General features: G+C 41.7%; 1 long non-coding RNA gene across 4 annotated transcripts in view; it reads right to left on the bottom strand.

The window, feature by feature from the left end:
* LOC123788394 (uncharacterized) overlaps positions 1-13,471 on the bottom strand; it is a 96,828-nt gene that overhangs the window by 64,217 nt on the left and 19,140 nt on the right. For 3 of the 4 annotated variants that reach the window (XR_015727874.1, XR_015727873.1, XR_015727872.1), the window contains exons 4-5: positions 6,898-7,001; positions 5,702-5,768 (exon numbers count right to left, since the gene is read on the bottom strand). This is a non-coding gene — a long non-coding RNA (uncharacterized LOC123788394). The remainder of the gene's footprint in view (positions 1-5,701; positions 5,769-6,897; positions 7,002-13,471) is intronic. The other variant, XR_006778492.2, reaches the window with a different exon arrangement.

Here is a 13,471-nt window from a genome sequence, read left to right as displayed (position 1 = left end):
TAGGTTTGGCTTCATAGTAGTCTAAAAATGCACAATTTAATCATGGCTTAGAACACACACACAGGAGGTGCCTGGGTGGCTCAGTTGGTTAAGCGTCTGCCTTCAGCTCAGGTCATGATCCCGGGGTCCTGGGACTGAGTCCCGTGTCAGGCTCCCTGCTCAGTGGGGATCCTGCTTTTCCCTCTCCCCACTCCCTGCTCATGCTCTCTTTTGCTATCTCTATCTCAAATAAATAAATAAAATCTTTAAAGAAAAAAAAAAAAGAACACACACACACACACACACACACACACACACACACACACCCAGATTTATTCTGCCATGTAAAAGCCTGCAGGTTGGCTATCCAGGGCTGGTAAAGTGTGAGAAACCCAGGTCCATCCCATCTTTTCTCTCTGCTATTCCTAGATGTGGCCCTCATCCACATGGGCCAAGGTGGCTGCTGAAGCTGAACCATTCTATCCACCACACCCAGCGGGCAGGGAACAGAAGTAGGCAGCCCTCCCCATGCCCATCTTCATGGACATGCGACCTGTGCAATTGCCTAAATCCCCTCATTCAGAAGAGTCCACACTTATTTTATGACTGTCACCACCTTAAAATTCTGAATAATGTTATCTTTGAACTTGTGTTTTGTAAGTGAAATCCAATGGGTCAACGGAGTGTATACATGAGCAGAGAAGATATGTGTGATATGTGTGTCATTGGTCCTTGCAGACCTTGTTCTAAAACAACTCAGGTCATGCCTGCTATACATCTTCCATAAAATGCTTATCGTGTGCTCGGATTCACACAATTTTCTGATAGGGCCTCCATGCAAGCATTGATTTAATTCTTTGCTATTCCTGTTTTCAATTTTTTTTTAAGATTTTATTTATTTATTTGACAGAGATAGAGATAGCCAGCGAGAGAGGGAACACAAGCAGGGGGAGTGGGAGAGGAAGAAGCAGGCTCATAGCGGAGGAGCCTGATGTGGGGCTCGATCCCATAATGCCGGGATCACGCCCTGAGCCGAAGGCAGACGCCCAACCGCTGTGCCACCCAGGCGCCCCCCTGTTTTCAATTTTTAATTGATTTTATGGAGGATGTGCAATATGTGAGCCTCCTGTTCCTTGCCACCCATTTGCATATGTATATAGTGTTTGCAATGTACTGGGAGCACAGATTTCCAGTGGACCCACAATGTGTGGGATTTTGGCAAGATTCCAAGCAAGCACAAGGTAAGCATGTTATGTCCATGTCTTAGTAAGCAGGAGCTGACAGCTCTAAGAAGACATGCTTTCCATTGGAACCAGAACTTGTTTGATATGCAGAAAGAAGGGAGTGGCATTCTAAGAAACACAAATGACCAAGGACCTATTGTATCCTTATTTACTTGTGTTACTTCCTTGTATTAGTCAATTACTCATTTGAAAATGATGACAGATAAAAGATAGGGCAACCCATAGTTTATTGACATTCAGCCCCTCTTTACTAGACAGTAAGGTGAAGGTAGAGAATGTTGGTACAATGTGAACACATCAAGAGGTAAAATTAAAGTGCTGGCTTTATACAATGTTTCCACTCTTGGGTATGAGTAAAATACAAATGCCTGCCCAATCTACAAAATACAAATTGTATAATTCCTGTGATTTTGCATATGAGTTAAATGCTTTTAAATTTTGCATTTAAAACTGGTATTGCACAATATAAAGACGAATGGTAAAGGTCATAGTAATAGTATGAAATTTTAATTTTGCTTTATTTAAAATGTCATTAAATAGCAAATAAAAAACACCATGACAAATAAAGAGAGAGACCTCAAAAGAAAAAGGAAAACTTTAAAATTTTAGTACCTGTACTAGTACTTTTCCCCTGCTTTTTGGACAAGGGGATCATGTGTTTTTATTTTTCCCTGAGTCCTGCAAATTATGTAGCTGGCCCTGGCAGCACATTGCCCCAGGATGCCATATGGGACCAGTCTCATCTCTCATGTTAACTGACAGGAGTGATGCCCCTCTCCTCACAGAAATCAGCAGAGGTCCAGAAGATCTGAGGGTACTGAGGGTCCCCACTTCAGGGGATATGCTAAAGGTCCTTATTAACCCAGATAGCCAGACGACATCTTGAGGAGAGGAAGGGAAAGGGACAGAGTTCAGAGTGTTTTCCAAGAGTCTATGGAAACCAGCCACATGAGGGAGTTCAACTCCAAGGAGATTGAATACTCAGATTGAAAAGAGACTGTTGAATGGGAAGAGACAGTCTATTGTTAAAAGGCAAGCCCAGGCTTCCTCACTACACAACAGGGTGGGTCTGCTAGGGAAGATCCCAATTTTCTTTGCAGAACTGATTGGGTAGTATACACGTGAAAGCCTGCTACCCTCTGGATCCAAGGCACTTTGTCTGAAATACCCTCCTTCCTGTTTCCCCTTTCCTCCTTCCATCCTCTAGTCCTGGGACCCTCGGATACAGGCTAACTTCTCACCTCTCTGCACTCAGCTCAGGGGTCTCCTCCTTCCGGAAGCCTTGTCTTACATCCGCCCTCACTCTCCTCTCTTCCAGCCCTCACTGCAACCTGCATATGCCTAGTTTCAGAGGAGCAGTTTGAGGGACGGCAGGCATGGCACTCACCATAGGGCCCACAGACCCAGAGGAGAGGCTTCCTGCTGCACACTTACCCTCTTTGAGCCTGTTTCTCCATATGGAAAATGAGGGGTATAACACTAGACCCACTGACCTTCCAGGGTTTTTAGAACTTAGTTTTTGAAAAGGTACTACACATACGCCTAGTACACAATTCAAATAAGTGTATACGATGAAAAGTCACTCTCCTTCCCCAGTCTCTCCTCCAGACTCCCAGTTGTCTTCTCCAAAGACAATCCCTGACACTAGTTTCTTTTTTTTTTTTTTTATTTGACAGAGATAGAGACAGCCAGCAAGAGAGGGAACACAAGCAGGGGGAATGGGAGAGGAAGAAGCAGGCTCGTAGCGGAGGAGCCTGATGTGGGGCTCGATCCCAGAACACCGGGATCACGCCCTGAGCCGAAGGCAGATGCTTAACCGCTGTGCCACCCAGGCGCCCCTGACACTAGTTTCTTTAGCTTCCCTCCACAGATACTCCATGTGCTTTAGCAGAAATATATTGTATGTCATCACCTATACAGGGTTCTGGGGGAGATGCATAACCAGACTATAAGGAAGCATCAGATAAACCCAAAATATTGCTTTTAAAAAGTGGTGGTTACCAAGCACCAATATCACAACACACAAAGAAAGGTTTTTAAATGTGTTCCAGAGTTAAGAAGGCTGGTAGATAAAAGCACTGTATTCATGTTAAAGTTATCAAAGTTGGTATAAGTGTACTGTGACTATGCAAGAGAATTCCTTATTAGAAAATACACACTGCCATATTTAGGGGTAAAGGGCCATTATGTATATAACTTACTCTCACATGACTCAGGAAAAAAAATGTGTGTGTGTGTGTGTGTTTGTATATGAGAGGGGACAGAGGGCATAAATCATAAAGCAAATGGGGTAAAATGTTAACAATAGGTGAATCTGGGTAAAGTACCGATGAATATTCTTATATTATTTTCATTTTTGCAATGTATAAGCTTGAGATTATTTTCCCTAAAAAGTTGACGTTCATATTCGCAGGTTCCATATTTGCAAATTCAACTACTTGCTAAATTTTAACCCCGACAGCAATATTCTAGCACGTCCACAGTCATCTGCAGACTTTTACAGAGATGCGAAGACTTGAGTTGCCCAACACACATGATCCCAGCTGAGGTCAAAGGAGATGGTGTTCTGCCTCCTGATTTCGGCTCTCATGCTATAAATAACTGTCCTTTTTGCAGCCTATTCAGTGCCACATTTTTCACATTTTTGTGCTTTTTGTTGATGATTTCACTGTTTAAAGTGGCCTCCAATCTCAGTGCTAAAGTGTCGTCTAGTGTTCCTAGAGCAGGAAGGCTATGATGTGTCTTCTGGAGAAAATACATGTGCTGGATGAACTTCCAGGAGTGAGTCATAGTGCTGCTGCTGGCCGAGAGTTCAATGTTTATAAATCAACAATATATATTAAATAAAATGTCCTTAAACAAAAACACACATAAAATCAGGTTATATATGTATTGATCAGTCGATGCTGGCAGGAACCTAACCCTGTATTTCCCCTGGGAGCAACAGTTTAGTATCTGCTAATTCAGTGTTTGTGGCAACTTTATAGAATGTAACTACCATGAATAACAAGAATCAACTGTTTATATATATGTATTTCCTGCACAAATGATAATATACAATGCACAGGGTTCTTTTTTTTTTTTTTTAAGATTTTATTTATTTACTTGTCAGAGAGAGTGAGAGCATAAGCAGGGGGAGCGGCAGGCAGAGGGAGAAGCAGGCTCCCCGCTAGCAAGGAGCCTGATGTGGGACTCAGTCCCAGGACCCTGTGATCATGACCTGAGTCAAAGACAGACGCTTAACTGACTGAGCCACCCAGGTGTCCCACAATGCAGTGTTGTGTATTTCATATATATTTTTTAAAGATTTTATTTATTTATTCGACAGAGATAGAGACAGCCAGCGAGAGAGGGAACACAAGCAGGGGGAGTGGGAGAGGAAGAAGCAGGCTCATAGCAGAGGAGCCTGATGTGGGGCTCGATCCCATAACGCCGGGATCACGCCCTGAGCCGAAGGCAGATGCTTAACCGCTGTGCCACCCAGGCGCCCCTGTATTTCATATTTTTAAACCATATTTTTAGAGATCATGCTATTATATTCATTCTTTTGAACAGATGCCTGGTATTCCCTACATGGATGTATCCTAACTGATCTAACCCGTTCTCCAGTTACAGACATTTGGGTTTTATCTTTTCAAAATGGAAAGCTGATCATGTCACAGTCCTGTGTAAAGTACTTCCATGGCATCTCCTGGCTCTTGGGATAAAAACTGAAGTCCTTAATCATGACCTGCTGGACACCCTCCCACAGCATCCCTCATCTGCCTGTGTCCACTCCAGCCTTCCTCCACCCCCTGCTATTATCCACCCTCCCTCCTGCCACACAGCATTGGCACTAGCTTTCCTCATGCAACAATTCCCCCATCTCTCACCTCTGACCTGAGGAACTACCCTCTTCCTTCAAACTTCAACTTCACAGATGGGTTTTTGTTTACCAATGAATCCTTGGGCCTCGCATAGAACTGGCATATAGAAGTTGCTCAATATACTTTTGCTGAACAATGGAAGGAATGAAGCAGGAGGCAGGCAGGGAGGGAAGCCAGCTGGTAAGGATTATGTTTATGTGGGTCTCTTATTGACCAAACACTTGGTCTGAAACTCTTCGTGGAATAGAAACTGTACAGCTGCCATATCTTCTCCTCTCAAGCTCTCAGTTCATCAGCACTGAAGTGATTTTTGTTGGCTTCTATAAGTAATGATGATGGGAAATTGGTGAGTCCTGCAAAGTGCCCCTGGGGGGGTTGCTGAACCTTTCTGTGCCAGTTCCTCACCAGGAAAAGAAGGTGATAATGTCTGGCTCTGGCTTGCGGTGAGTAACACACCTAGCACTTAGCACACATTGTAGGGGCCCTCCCCCCGCCAACTCCAACAATCCAGAAGAGGTTGGCCTGTTCTCTAAGAAAGTCCTCAGCATATTGGCTCAGAACAACAGATCTGAGTACAGAACAAAAATACTGAATAAAAAAAGATCCACTTACTGTCACCATTCCCCCACAGGCCATCTTCTACTCTTCTTCCAGCCAAGAGGTGTCTGCTAGAGCCAAGCTAAGGAGAAGAAACCAAAAAGGAAGTGTCATGTCAGTGTGTTTTCTTACCTCCCCAGGGGCTGATCACCATGGCCCTGAGTAGGGAGGGAAGGAGCTCTTTCAGGACTGTCACTGGCCTTTGGCTCCTTTCTACCTTTGAGTGACTAATTCTATTTTCATGGATTCTCTAAAACTATATGAAACTTGTGGTTAAACCCACATCCTTCCCCTATGGCAGAAGGCCCCCAACCACATCCTCCCAAGTTTTGGTTGCAAAATGAATCAAACTAGTTCACAGAAAAGGCCTGAGAAAGAGAGAGAAAGAGAGAGAGAGAGAGAGAGAGAATACACGGGGGACCCTATATACTAGAATTCAACCAAAACTTCTCACCATCACCACCCCTCACCCCAGTCTGAACCACTCTCATCTTTTGCCTGGTTTATTGCAACACCCAAGCTGATCCAGCTTTCACCTCTTGCCCTAATCTTTCTCCGTGTATAGGATTGCTAGATAAAATACAGGACACTGTTAAATTTGCATTTCAGACAAACAACAAGTCATTTTTTAGTATAAAGATGTCACAGATACTATATGGGATATATTTCTACTTAGAAATTATTCATTTATCTGAAATGCAAATTTAACTGGACATGATTAAATTTTATTTGCTAAATCTGGCAATCCTATCCATGTAGCAACCATAGTCATCTTTTTAAAATATAAATTAGCTCAATTCTAGAAGCGAACACAGACAGTAACTTCTCTGACATCAACCATAGCAACATTTTTCTAGATAGGTCTTCTCAGGCAAGGGATATAAAATAAAAATAAACTATTGGGACCATATCAAAATAAAAAGCTTCTGCACTGAGAAGAAAACAATCAACAAAACTAAAAGGGAACCTACTGAATAGGAGAAGATATTTGCAAATGACATATCCGATAAAGGTCTAGTATCCAAAATATATAAAGAACTGATAAAACCCAAAACCCAAAAAACAAATAAACCAATTAAAAACAGGCAGAAGACATGAACAGACATTCTCCAAAGAAGACATACAGATGCCCAACAGACACATGGAAAGATGCTCAATATCGCTCATTGGGGAAATGCAAGTCAAAACTACAATGAGATGTCATCTCATACCTGTCAGAATGGCAAAAATTAACACAGGAAACAACAGGTTTTGGTGAGGATGCAGAGAAAGGGGAATCCTCTTGCAGTGGTGGGAATGCAAATTGGTGCAGCCACTGTGGAGAACAGTATGGAGGTTCCTCAAAAAGTTAATAATAGAACTATTCTATGACCTATTAATTGCATTACCAGGTATTCACTCAAAAAATACAAAAACACTAATTCAAAGGGATACATGTACCCCTATGTTTATAGAAGCATTATTTACAATAGCCAAATTATGGAAGCAGCCCAAGTGTCCATCAATAAATGAATGGATAAAGAAGTTGTAGTACATGTGTGTGTGTGTGTATATATATATATATATCCATATCTATAATGGAATATTATTCAGCCATAAAAAATGAAAACTTGCCATTTGCAACAATAAGGATGGAGCTAGAGAGTATAATGCCAAGTGAAATAAGTCAGTCAGAGAAAAACAAATACCAGTGTTTCACTCATGTGGAATTTAAGAAACAAAACAAATGAGCAAAGGGGGAAAAAAGAGAGAGAGAGAGACAAAGCAAGAAACAGACTCCTAACTATAGAAAACAATCTGATGGTTACCAGAAGGGAGGTGGGTACAGGGAGAGGTGAAACAGGTGATGGGGATTGAAGAGTGCACTTGTGATGAGCACCGGGTGTTACATGGAAGTGTTGAATCACTATATTGTACACCTGAAATGAATACTACACTGTATGTTAACTAACCGGAATTAAAATGAAACAAAATGAATAAAATAATAAAACGTAAATTAGCTCATAACATCCATCTGCTCAAAATCCAACAATAGCTTCTCATCTCTGAGCAAAGTCCTTACCTTGATCTGCCTTCCCTGGTTCTTCTTGAATCTCATCCCCTACCGCCCTCTTCCTCTGCCACTCAACCCAGCCACACTGGCTTCCTTGTTGTGGCTCACACTTCTCTCAGATAGCCACATTGCTAGCTCCTTCACTTTCTTTAGGTTTTTGTTCAGATGGGATTACCTTCTCATTGAAGCCTTCTCTGACCACCCTTTAAAAACTGGAGCCGTCCTATCCTCTATCACCTCCCCCTGCTTTTTCTCCATCACGTGTCATCTTTAACATACCACATTTACACATATCTGTTGGGTTGTTCTCCAGCTGCCCAATAAAACGTATGGTCTACGAGGGCAGGCATTGTGTTTTGTTCAAGCTGGATATCCAGTCCCAGAACTCTGCTTGGCACATCAATAAATATTTGTCAAACCAATGATGAAACCAAGGGCAAGAAGCACAGCCAAGAAAGCCCAGAAACAAGGGGGTTTTGTTTTGTTTTTCTTTCTCTGCAGGCTTGCTCTAATCTTTCCCCACTTACTTATCTTGCTCAACGCCCCCTTTGGCTGCCTTCCCACATCTCACCAGGACTTTTCAGGGGCATCATCAAAAGACTGGAATGGTCTGATTGGCTCAGCTCACCCTCCCTTCCTCTCTCTTTCTTTCTATCCCTGCTTCCCTCCTCCCCCCCTTCTCTATCTCTCTGTGCCACTTATGTTTTTAATATTTTCAATGAATGAGTAATAGTTCTAAAAACACACTTTATGTTCTTCATATGCCAAACAGGAGTAATTTGGAGGCTCTCATGGCCAAGAGCAAATGCCATGAAACATCTTCCTTGTGTCCTTTCCCATGCTCAGATTCTCTGCAGAGAATCAATCACCCACGCCCTAGTCTATATCCAGGAGGGGAGAGGCTTTCCTTTGGCAGCAAACAGCCTCAAAATCTTGTCAACATGAAATAGAATTTACCTTTTGCTCATGATACATGTCCAAAATCAATTGGCAGGGTCTATATACTGAGTCTCAGAGAGCCAGACCAATGGAGTCTTCTGAATTGTAGCTGGGCCATCTGGTCACCCTCTTCAGAGCAAGGGAAGAGAGAGATGGAGGACACATGCTAGTTCTTAAGTGCATCAGCCTAGAAGTGGGGGGCATCATTTCCACCCACAACCCTTTGTCTGAAATCAGTCACATGGCTCCACATAATTGCAGGAGGGCTAGGAAATGTGGGAGAGCATATAGTTATTAGATAAGAAGTAGATGTCTCTTCCTAGAGACAATCTTGGGGAAGGAGGGTGAGAAACACAAGTGGATGAAGGGTTTGCTCAAACACAGATACTCATCTCGTCATCCACTTCACGTCTCAGGGAACTTAAACGAGCCCTGGCTATGCAGGAGGAAGAGATCAAATGTGAGCCAGCTCTGAGCACCTGAACCAGACCAGATAGCAGTGAGGGAAATAAGATCGTTTTCTAGTTAATGCAGGCACCAGCTATGTCTCCTCCTTCTCCATGTCCTGATCCCATATCTGCTATGGAAAATAACAACATTACCGTTCATTTCTCTGGCACTAACACTTTTTAAAGAACTTTTCTATGTGGATTTCACAAGAAGTAGGCAGAGATTATGACATTCTTATAAAGGAGAAACCAGAGGCTCAGAAATGTGAAGAGAATTGCCTAAGGTCGTAGAGCTCATAAGAGGCATAACTGGGACTTCAGCAGCTCTGTTTGCCTCTACCTGGTGCAAATCTCATTGTCACATCACACTTCCTTTGACAGGGCCTTGGGGAGAGGAAGAACACAACCGGTTCCACATGGATCTCTGCAGCCACACCACAGACAATAGGAAACCATTACTGCTGCCTCTCTGTTGTTCACAAACAGATTAAGATACAAACATTAGGTAAAAGTTAGCTCTGCTAAGGAAACAGAAAGCAGGCTATCATGTGGGAGGTAGGGAAGAAAGTGCAGTGGATTTTCGAGGCAGAAAGATAAGGGAAGCTTCCAAAAGTTATACTTTTTCCGGGTCTACCAGTCAGCTAAGTTGTAGAGATGGACAGGCTGGTTACAAGGAAGGTTGCCCTGGATTTGAATCCTGGATCTGCCACTAACTTAATACGTAACCTTGAGCAAGCGACAACTTTGCTGAATTTACTTACTGAATTACTTACACAATTTCCACACTGGTAAAATGATCATTGTAGCAGCAACTTTATAAATTTTTTTTTTAAGATTTATTTTTTTTATTTTTAGAGAGAGAGAGAGAGCGAGCAAAAGTGGGAGGGGGAGAGGGAGAAGGAGAGAGAATCTCAAGCAGACTCCATCTTGAGCACGGAGCCCAACATGGGGCTTGATCTCACGATCCCAAGACCATGATGACCTCAGCTGATATCAAGAGTTGTACACACAACTGACTGTGCCACCCAGGCACCCTACTTTATAGACTTCTGTGTAGACATAATGTATATAAGCTTTGATAGTGTTCACACATAGCTGTTATCACATAAAAGCTGTCTGTGTAGAGCTGCTAGATGGTTCAGAGGAAGCCAATGGCACCCTGGGGCTCAGAGATGAGAGAGAGGGAGCAGGGGCTTCCCAATTTCTTTTCCTTTCTTCCTCTCTTCCTTCTTCCTTCACATTACTTTATTTTTAGTTATAAAGACAGTAGAGCAACAATAAAAAAAAAAGTTTAGGAGTGAAGAAGAAAAATGCAAAGGTAACACTCATAACCTCAGTATGGTAACAGAAACATCTTGCTTTGTCCATACTTAAAAGTCAGTTTGCATTCTCTAAATATTGTGTCTTGGAACATTTTCTGTGTTGCCTCTTAGGTATAGGATAGGTTATGCTTCAGTATCAAACAATACCCAAATCTCAGAAACTTAACATAATAAGGGTTTATTCCTTGTTTGCCCAATTTCCCCTATGGACCTTAGTGACTCTCGTGCAGCTATCCACCATGTGGTGACTTAGAGATGAAGCCACCTTGAACCTTATGGCACTTCCATCTGAACACACACTCTTCTCCTTAATTGGGATGGAGACTCACACATGGGCTCTTAATGCTTGAGCCCAGAAGAATATTTATCACTTCCTAGTCATTACTTCCCATATCTTACAGCAAGGCAGAGTGTGGGGAGGGAGGCCTGGAAAATGTAGCCTTCCATGTGTCCAGGAAGAAGAAAATTGAGAGTACCGTTGAGCCATCTTTAATGCAAATTTATGTTTGCATAACTTTTTGTTAATTGCACATTCCATAATGTATGGTTAGACATTTAGATTGTTTCCAGTACTTCAGTATTATAAATATAAGCAGAACTTCCCAGTTTCACTATGTTCATAGTTGTAGCCACACTGGCACTGATACTGCCATATTGTCAGATCCGGACCTCCACCTACTCATGCACTGCCTCAGCTCTCATCCCCACCCAATCAGATCAGCCTCAGCTCCTTCTCAGCATCCTCAGGGGGGTGATGGATACTCCAATTCTTTTACTCATTCAGGAATATACACTGAGTGCTTGCTGTATGTGAGGCACTATGCCTGACACACATATGGGGACATACTACCTCTGCCGCCCAGAGCCGTGTGGAATACTTGCTAAGAACTGCTTCCTGACAGTCTGTTGGTCTATGGCAGAGGGAAGAGGGTAGGAGAATACTCCCGTCCTTGCTCCACATGGCACTCAGCCGTTTAGGCCCTGAAGCTGCACTGCTTGGACGTGGAGTCTCACATAGTCCTTTGTTAATTCGTTTTCCACTTCTCTCAGTCTTACGGTGGTAGAGATTCAAAACCTCTTATTCCCCATGGTCTTCATCTTTATCCTCCCTAGAAAACACTTACTCATTCTTCAACCAAAATGTCAAAGCTGCCATGTACATCACCTGATGCAAACACATGCTTATAGAGAGAAGCATCTCCTAATGCCACCCACCGGGAGCATTGTATATTCAGGGCCAGGTCCTCCAGAACCCCTCACATGTCAGTGACACTCAGTGGACATCACCAAAAAAAAGTTTCTTTCTTCTTTTAGATTATTTCCCTGGGATAAATTCCCAGATGTGAGATAATTGGGTCAAAGTATTGAAATATATTTTATGGCTCTTAGTTCAAGTTGACAAATTGTTTCCCAAGATTTGCATGGTGGAGAAGCACTATGTACAATAATATCAGCTCCTCGCACTGTCACCAGGATTAGGAATAATCATTGTTGTAAATTTTATCACTGTAATGGACAAAAATCATACTTTCCCCTTGTTGTAATTTGCATTTCTGTGATTACCACAGGCTTTAATCTTTTGCCGTATTTGTTTCTAGGAATTTTTTCACTTGTATGATTTATTAGCACAGCTGTTGGTTTATTTATTTATTCAAAACATTTTTTATAAGTTCTTTATATAACAAAGATGTTAGTCTTCTGGCCATGGTAGTTGCAACTTAGAGCCTCCACTCCACCCTACCACCCCTGTTCTGGTCTATTTGCCTTTTTATTTTGGTTATTTTATTTTTATTGTTTTGTTGCAGTACAGAAGTTTAAAATTGTTTTTTATTCAAAGTTGTCCGTCTCTTCCTTTGTGGTTTCCTCTTTCTTTTTTATTTTCATTTCATTTCATTCATTTTGCTTTGTTTTCATTTCAAAGCTTGCAAATGTATTACCTGTCCATCAATAGGGGACTGGGTAAAAAGTAATCAGAAATATCAATATATTCTGCTTTATTGTAAAGCAATCTCTGGGATATATTGTTAAGTCAAAAAAGTGGAAAAGTGTGTATAGTTTGCTACCTTTACTTTAAGAAAAAGGCAGGAGAAATATGGAGATATATATCTATATCTATCTATCTACATTGATAGATAGATTTGATTGTATATTTTCTTTTATTTTAATATATTTTTAAAAAAATTTTATTTATTTATTTGACAGAGAGAGAGACAGCCAGTGGGAGAGAGAACACAGGCAGGGGGAGTGGGAGAGGAAGAAGCAGGCTCCCAGTGGAGGAGCCCGATGCGGGGCTCGATCCCAGAACACTGGGATCACGCCCTGAGCCGAAGGCAGACACTTAACAACTGAGCCACCCAGGCGCCCCTGATTGTATATTTTCTAAAAAGGAAAAAAAAAATGGAATAATAAACCAAAAACTAAAAGGAATCAGGGCCTTTGGAGAAATGGCTAGGGCAGGAAATTACAAGACAAGCCTGGAATATCTTGTATACCAGAAAATAAGTAAATTATCAGAGACTACTGGGTTTGTGCCAAAAGCACACAATAGCTAACAGGAAGGACTTTCCACTAAATCAAAAATGGAAGAATTTGAATATTAAAAATAAACAAGTTTGAGAAAATAATGATATATGTGTGTACTTGATTAAAACACCATAAACATATAAAAATCATGAGTCCATAATGATATTAAAAAATAATTCATTGGTCAGGTAAGTGGATGTTAGGGCATTAACTCATTATTTTGAAAAGTAGTAAAGAAAAGAAAAGAATAAAGAATTTATTTTGCCTCTTTTATAAAAACTGTATTTCAGAGTAACTGAGTAGTTGATGAAGATGAGTTTTCCATTACAGATTTCCAGCTAATACATGCAAAAGAATGTGGTAGCCAGTCTCCAAGATGGCCCCCAAAGATCCTGACTCTGGGTACTCACACCTTGTGTAGTCCCCTCCTACACTGTACCAGGGCTGACCTGTTGGCCAGCAGCACATAGAAATAATGGTATTTAATAACTAAATATTA

The sequence above is a fragment of the Ursus americanus genome, chromosome 20, assembly GCF_024610735.1.
Source record: "Ursus americanus isolate L20-20 chromosome 20, mUrsAme1.1.p, whole genome shotgun sequence".
Taxonomy (NCBI): Eukaryota; Metazoa; Chordata; class Mammalia; order Carnivora; family Ursidae; genus Ursus; species Ursus americanus.
Note: the sequence above shows the minus strand (reverse complement) of the source record. Positions and strands in the feature narration are given on the sequence as shown.